At 37.4% G+C, this 7,558-nt stretch overlaps 1 pseudogene across 1 annotated transcript; it reads left to right on the forward strand.

Annotated features, from left to right (window-relative positions):
- The first annotated feature begins 1,920 nt into the window (after positions 1–1,920).
- On the forward strand, positions 1,921–2,942 carry LOC100352039 (ribosome biogenesis protein NSA2 homolog pseudogene; annotated as a pseudogene). The gene has a single exon (XR_016228244.1). The product of XR_016228244.1 is annotated as a ribosome biogenesis protein NSA2 homolog pseudogene (transcript).
- The last annotated feature ends 4,616 nt before the right edge of the window (positions 2,943–7,558 follow it).

Here is a 7,558-nt window from a genome sequence, read left to right on the forward strand (position 1 = left end):
TCCTTGGGCCTCTGCATCCACCTGGAAGACCCGGAAGAAACTCCTGGCTCCTGGCTTCAGATCGGCGCGGCTCCGGCCATTGTGGCCAATTGGGGAGTGAACCAGCGGATGGAAGATCTCTCTTTCTCTGTCTCTCCTCGCTGTGTAACTCTGACTTTCAAATAAATAAATAAATAAATCTTTAAAAAAAGTATCTAAAGCCATCAAAATCATAAAGACAAAGTAAAATTGTGATCTTCAGGTGTTACAGGGAAAACAGAATAGGAATTTAGGGTTTAATGGACACAGAGTTTCAGTTGAAGATGAGCAATTTCTGAAAATGGGTGATAGTTATTGTTACACAAAAGGAATGTACTCAGTGCCAGCAAATGATTAAGTTGTTAAATTTTATGTTTATAAATATATTTACGGCCGGCGCCGTGGCTCACTAGGCTAATCCTCCGCCTTGCGGCGCCGGCACACCGAGTTCTAGTCCCGGTTGGGGCACCAGATTCTGTCCCGGTTGCCCTTCTTCCAGGCCAGCTCTCTGCTGTGGCCCGGGAAGGCAGTGGAGGATGGCCCAAGTGCTTGGGCCCTGCACCACATGGGAGACTAGGATAAGCACCTGGCTCCTGCCATCGGATCAGCGCGGTGCACTGGCCGCAGAGGCCATTGGAGGGTGAACCAACGGCAAAAGGAAGACCTTTCTCTCTGTCTCTCTCTCTCTCTCACTGTCCACTCTGCCTGTCAAAAAAATAAATAAATAAAATAAAATAAATATATTTACAATAATTTTTAAAATCTGTAAAAGTCGAAGGGGACATAAAGACATTTTCAAACACACAAAAGCTGACAAAACTCATCACCAGCAGATCCATCTTGCAAGAAATGTTAAAGTCTGTTAGGCAGATGAGAAATCATACCAGATGGATATTTGAATCTACACAAAAGAGTTAAGAATACCAAGAAAATGGTGTAATGGCTGGCATTTGGTGCAGTGGCTAAACTGCCACTTGGCACACCCACATCCCTTATTTGAATGCCTGGGTTTGAGTCCCAGCTCTGGCTACCAATTCCAGCTTCCTGCTAATTGAGACCCTGGGAGACAGTGGTGATAGTTAAAGTATTTGGGTCCTTGTCAACTATGTTGGGAGGCCCAGATTGAGTTCCCTGTTCCTGGCTACAGCCTGTTTCAGCCTTGACTACTGCAGGCATTTGGGGGATGAACCCAGTGGATGGGAGCTTTCTTCTGTCTGTTTCTGTCTGCTTCTCTCTCTCTCTCTCTCTGCCTTTCAAATAAATAAATTTTAAAATTTAAATGGTATATACATGAATATAAAATAAATATTTTATTAAATATTTTAAAAAGTAATTGATTATTTAAACAAAAAATAATAAAATGTTATTGTGAGATTTGATAGATGTGTAAAAGTAAAATGTCTGACAATAGCACAAAGGCTTGGAGAAGTAGAAGTATACTGCTGATAGGCTCTTATATGGGAAGTACTAGAATATTATTTGAAGTGAGACTATAATTAATTAAAAATGTATCTTATAAACTCCAAAGGAACTAATAAAATAAAAAAACAAACAGTTAAAGTTAATGAGCTGGGGCTGGCATTGTAGCACAGCAGGTTAAGCCAGCACTTGTGATGCCCCTATCCCATATCCATGTGCCAGTCCAAGTCCCAGATACTTTACTGCCTATCCAATCCCTTGATTGGAAAGGCAGCAGAAGATGGCTCAAGTGCTCAGGTCCTTGCCATCCATGGGGTGATCTGGTTGGAGACCTTGGTTCCTGGCTTCAGTCTGGCTTAGTCCTAGGCATTGTGGCCATTTAGGGGAGTAAACCAGCAGATAAAAGACCTCATTCTGTATCTCCAGCTTTCTCATTTTGCCTTTCAAATAAATAAAATATTTAAAAATAAATAAAGCTGGAAAAAGTTGGGAACTTCTTCGCACCCAGGAGGCTGCACCTGGCGGTTCTAAGGCCGTCACCATGCCACAAAATGAATATATTGAATTACACCGTAAACGCTATGGGTGCAGTTTGGATTACCATGAGAAAAAGAGAAAAAAGGAAAGTCGGGAGGCTCATGAATGTTCAAAGAAAGCAAAAAAGATGATTGGTCTGAAGGCCAAGCTCTACCATAAGCAGCGCCATGCTGAGAAAATACAGATGAAAAAGACTATCAAGATGCATGAGAAGAGAAACACCAAACAAAAGAATGATGAAAAGACTCCCAAGGGAGCAGTGCCTGCCTATCTGCTAGACAGAGAAGGACAGTCCCGAGCTAAAGTACTTTCCAACATGATTAAACAAAAACGAAAAGAGAAGGCGGGAAAATGGGAAGTCCCTCTGCCTAAAATTAATGCCCAGGGAGAAACAGAAGTATTAAAAGTTATTCGGACAGGGAAAAGAAAAAAGAAGGCATGGAAGAGGATGGTTACCAAAGTCTGCTTTGTTGGAGACGGCTTTACAAGAAAACCACCTAAATATGAAAGATTCATTAGACCAATGGGCTTACGTTTTAAGAAGGCCCATGTAACACATCCAGAACTGAAAGCCACCTTCTGTCTGCCAATACTTGGTGTAAAAAAGAATCCATCATCCCCATTATACACAACTTTGGGTGTAATTACTAAAGGTACTGTCATTGAGGTGAATGTGAGTGAGCTGGGCCTTGTGACGCAAGGAGGCAAGGTTATTTGGGGGAAATATGCCCAGGTTACCAACAATCCTGAAAATGATGGATGCATAAATGCAGTCTTACTTGTTTGATAACAGTAACTTCTAATCATTATTGAAGACTACAAACTAAGTGGGAAAACTGTCTGTACTACGATTTTTCTGAATAATGCCAAACAGCCTTCATGTCAGCAGTCAGCAAGATAATTATTTTAAGGTGTAAAAAACATTAAAAAGATGCACTTTTACTGACTGTTCTTTATTGGAGTCTGCTTAAGGTTTACACGTTAATAAAATGTGAATAATTAAAGCAAAAAGAAAAAAAATAAAGCTTAGTAAGCCAATAAAGGAGATTAAACGTAATGAAAATTCAATTAAAAGAAAGAAAAAGACAAGAAAAAGAACAAAGAATGCACATGACCAATGAAAAACAACTAGAAAAAGGAAAATTTATTTTTTCTCATTTATTTTAATTTTATTTGAAAGGCAGAAATAGAGAAAGACAGAGAGAGAGATCTCCCATCCACTGAGTCACTCCCCAAATACCTGCAATAGGTAGGGCTGAGACAGGCCAAAGCTAGGAGCTTGGAACTCAATCTGGATCTCTGAAGTGGGTGTCAGGGACCCAAATTGATAAGGATATTGGAAATTCAATATTGATATTAGAAAGAAAGATGTTAAACTATCTTTTACTTATGGATGACATGTAGAAAATATCTATGTAGAAAATTCAATGTAATCTAAGAAAGGAATTGAGAATTAATGAGTGGGTTTAGTTAGATTGAAGATAAAAATTAATTATAATTATATAGATTAACAATGGACAGTCATAAGTTGAAATAAAAATAGAAAACCATTTATATAAGCATAAAATTCATCAAATATTTAGGGATAGATCTGAACTAAAGATGTACAAGAACTCTGTACTGAAAACTACAAACATTTCTGAGAGACATTAAAGACTTAAATAAATAGAAACATACACTATGTTTGTGGAATAGAAGAGTCAATATTGTTAAAAAAAAAAACATCAGATCTTCCCAAATTGATCACAATAACAATTCCAGCATGAAATTGCAGTTGTAGAGAATTATCTTATTGCAAAGGTACAGCACTGTGCTATAATTGTTCTGTATTGTACTGTGGCAGTGGATACATGTCTATGCATTGTCAAAAGTCATAGAGTAGTATCACAAACAGTGGATTTTGTCACATGAATTTTTTCAAAATGGGTTAGTACAGAGATATACTTCTGTTGTCTGCATGTTGGTGTTCCTCTCAAATTCATATGCTGGAAATCAATCCCCAAATTAATAGTATTAAAAAGTGGAGCATTAAGAGGTGATTAGGTCATGAGGGCAAAGCCTTCACAAGTAGAACCATACTTTTATAAGAGAAGCTTGAGGGTTCCTTTCTGCCTTTTCCAGCATATGAAGAAAAAGCAAGAAAGCACCATCTTTGAAGCCAGAAACAAGTGCCTGCCAGACATTGATCCTGCTGACAACTTGAACTTGGACTTCTCAGCTTCCATAATAATAAGTAATCCATTTCTGTTATTTATAAATTACCCAAATTAAAATATTTTGTTATAGCAGCCCCAAATGTACTAAGTACACACATTTCCTAGCTATGTATAATGTGAGTAACTAAAAGCAATTGCAACCAAGGAGCAATGAGTACACTTAGAACTCAGATACCTATTTCCAATACTATTCCTCCAATCAAAGGAACAAGGGCTACTTGGACAAGTGTCTGGTTTTAGGCCAGGAACAGAGACAACACAAGATGGAAATGGAACAGCTTGTAGAGCCAAAAAGTAAAGTATTTAAAAAAATTAGGATATTTCATAGGGATAAATAAGCCAACCTGAGAGAGCTCCTAATGGACAAAACTTGAACAATCTGAGCATTAATATAGTTAATATTACAGAATTAAAATCCAAAGAGTGAAATACCTGTGAGTCCATACTAAGATAAAAAATGATTCAATGAATAAATAAGTGGGAGAGAACTCTTCTTAGTGAATAATTCAATTAATAAATGCAGAAAGAATGGGGAAAATAGAAAGCAACTCTTACAACATCAAAATGACATTTTCTGCAAGCAGAATGGATTGGTAAACGCTAAAAACAGTGTGTTAAATTTTATGGAGAAACAGTATATTTACAAAGCCTCCAAGTGTATTTTCCAAAATATTTATTAATTACTGTGGTGATTTTAACATATGCCTACAGTATTTTTAAGTACTCTTCCCTCCTGGAGATGGAAAGAATAAAATCCCTCTTCCCCAGGTTATTGGCTGGATTTAGTGACTTTCTTCTTTAAAAACAGAGTATGGAAACAGAAAAACAGCAACTTTACATCAGAGAAATCCAATATATTAACTAAATGGCCAAGGTTAATATCATCTGTGATTAATCATTTTTATATCACGCAATCTGTCATATTATGAGAGGAGAAGGACACTTTACTTCTATAGTATTCTTTCCCCAAATCCATAGTGTCAATCTAATAATGAGAAAGTATCAGACTAATTCAAATTGAAGAAAGTCTACAAAATACTTGACCAGTATGCTTCAAAAGTTTCAAGGTTCTAGGGACATGAAAAACTGAGGAAATCCCACAGACTGAAATGACCACTAAGAATAATGTGAACTACTTTTTGAACCTTCAAATTGTAAATAGACAATAGTAGAAAATAGGTAAAATCTGAATAAATTCTTAAAATAACAGTATTGTATGTTTATTTCTTAGTTTTGATTTTTGTGCTATGGTGATATAGGATATTAACATTATGAGAACCTGAGCAAAATATAGCTAGGAATAGTATATACTATATTTGCAACTCTTCAGTAACTCTAAACTTATTTTTTTTTTAAAAATTGAAAATCTTACAAGATTTGGTGTAGACAAAACCAATTTTTTTTAAGATTTATTTATTTGAAAGGCAGAGCTACAAAGAGGCAGAAGCAGAGAGAGAGAGAGAGAGAGGTCTTCCATCCACTGGTTCACTCCCCAGATGGTCGCAATGGCCAGAGATGCATCAATCCGAAAGCTGCACTGATCCAAAGCCAGGAGCCATGAGCTTCTTCTGGGCGTCCCACACAGGTGAAGGGGCCTAAGGACTTGGGTCATCTTCCACTGCTTTCTCGGGACATAACAGAGAGCTGGATTGGAAGTGGAGCGCCAGGACTTGAACCAGTGCCCATATGGGATGCCGGAACTGTTGGCAGTGGCTTTACCTGCTATGCCCCAGTGCTGGCCTCGACAAAGCCAATTCTAAAATTTGACAAGCTGATTCGCAAACGCAAATGACCTAGAACAAACAAAGCAACTTTGGAAGAGAACATAGTTGGACTAAAGACACTATGCAATTTTAAGACTCCTTTTAAAAACCACTTTATTATTATTGAAATACAAAAAAACTGTATATGTTTAATGTATGCAACTTGAGTTTGGGCATAAGTACACCCGTGAAACCATCACCACAGTCTGTACCATAACCACATCTATCACATCCAAAAATTTCCTCCATCATCATCATCATCATTATTGATAAGAACACATCTTTGCAAAAATTTAAGTATGTCACTGCAGTACAGTGATGTTAAATATAGATTAAATATTGTACAGTTGATCTCTAAGATTATTTATTTCGCAGAAATTTATTTGTTTATGCCAGCATCCCATATGGGTGCCAGGTTTGTATCCCGGCTGCTCCACTTCCAATCCAGCTCGCTGCTAATGTCCAGGGAAAAGCAGCAGATGGCCCAAATGTTTGGGTCCCTACCACCGATGTAGGAGACCCGGAAGAAGCTCTTGGCTCCTGGTTTTGGCTTTGCCCAGCGCTGGCCATTGCAGCTATCTGGGAAGTGAACCAGCAGACAGAAATCTCAATCTCAATCTCAATCTCTCTCTTTCCCTCCCTCCCTCTCTCTCTCTTTGTAACTCTGACCATCAAAATCAATCAATAATTTTTTAAAAAAGAAGTATTTAATATTTCAGAGATTTTGGAATATTTTCATATAGATATTGGGATATCCTGGGGGACAGAATCTAAGTCTAAACATGAAATTCATTTATATTTCGTATACTCCAGCCTGAAGATAATTTTATACAATAGTTTGAGTGTCCCTGCATTTTGACTGTTATGTATCACATAAATTCAGATATGGAATTTTACATCACATGAGATCAGGTGTGGAGTTTTCCACTTATGAAATCATATTGTAACTCAAGAAGTTATGGATTTTGATGATTTTGGATATTGAATTTCTGGATTAGAAATATTCAATCTGTATTAATTTTCCAATCCATGAATTTGTGCGCTTTTGTTTTTTTTTTCAGTGTTTTATAATTTCCAATGTACAAGCCTTTCACTTCTGCTATGGTTTGGATATCATTTGAATGTGTCCCCCAAGGATTCATGTGTGGGAGTTTAGTCCCCACTGTGGGGGAAACTTAATCCAACTGTGTTGTTTAGAGATGGGACCTTTGGAAGTGATTGGGATAAGATAAAGTCGTTACGTTCCCATTTCCATGATTGAATACAGGTGGCTTTAGAAGGAGAGAAAAGATGCCAGAAGATATACATATATGTATGTTATTGCGGTATGTTGTCATGTAATGCCCTGAGCCCCCTTGGAACTTTGCCAGCAAAAGTCATCACCAGATATGCCCCTCAACCGTAGACCAGAACCATGAGTGAAATGAACACCTTTTCTTTTTAACTTTCCCAGTCTGTGATATTGTGATATTGTATTATTAGCAACAAAAAGCAAATCAAGACAACATCCTTGGTCAACTTCCTGAAAATTCCATTGCTAACATCATAATTAATGGTGAAAAATTGAAAGCTTTTCCTGTAAGATATGGAACAAGGCAAAGATAC

This window comes from Oryctolagus cuniculus, chromosome X (assembly GCF_051225735.1).
Source record: "Oryctolagus cuniculus isolate XC-2025 breed Fujian yellow rabbit chromosome X, ASM5122573v1, whole genome shotgun sequence".
NCBI lineage: Eukaryota > Metazoa > Chordata > Mammalia > Lagomorpha > Leporidae > Oryctolagus > Oryctolagus cuniculus.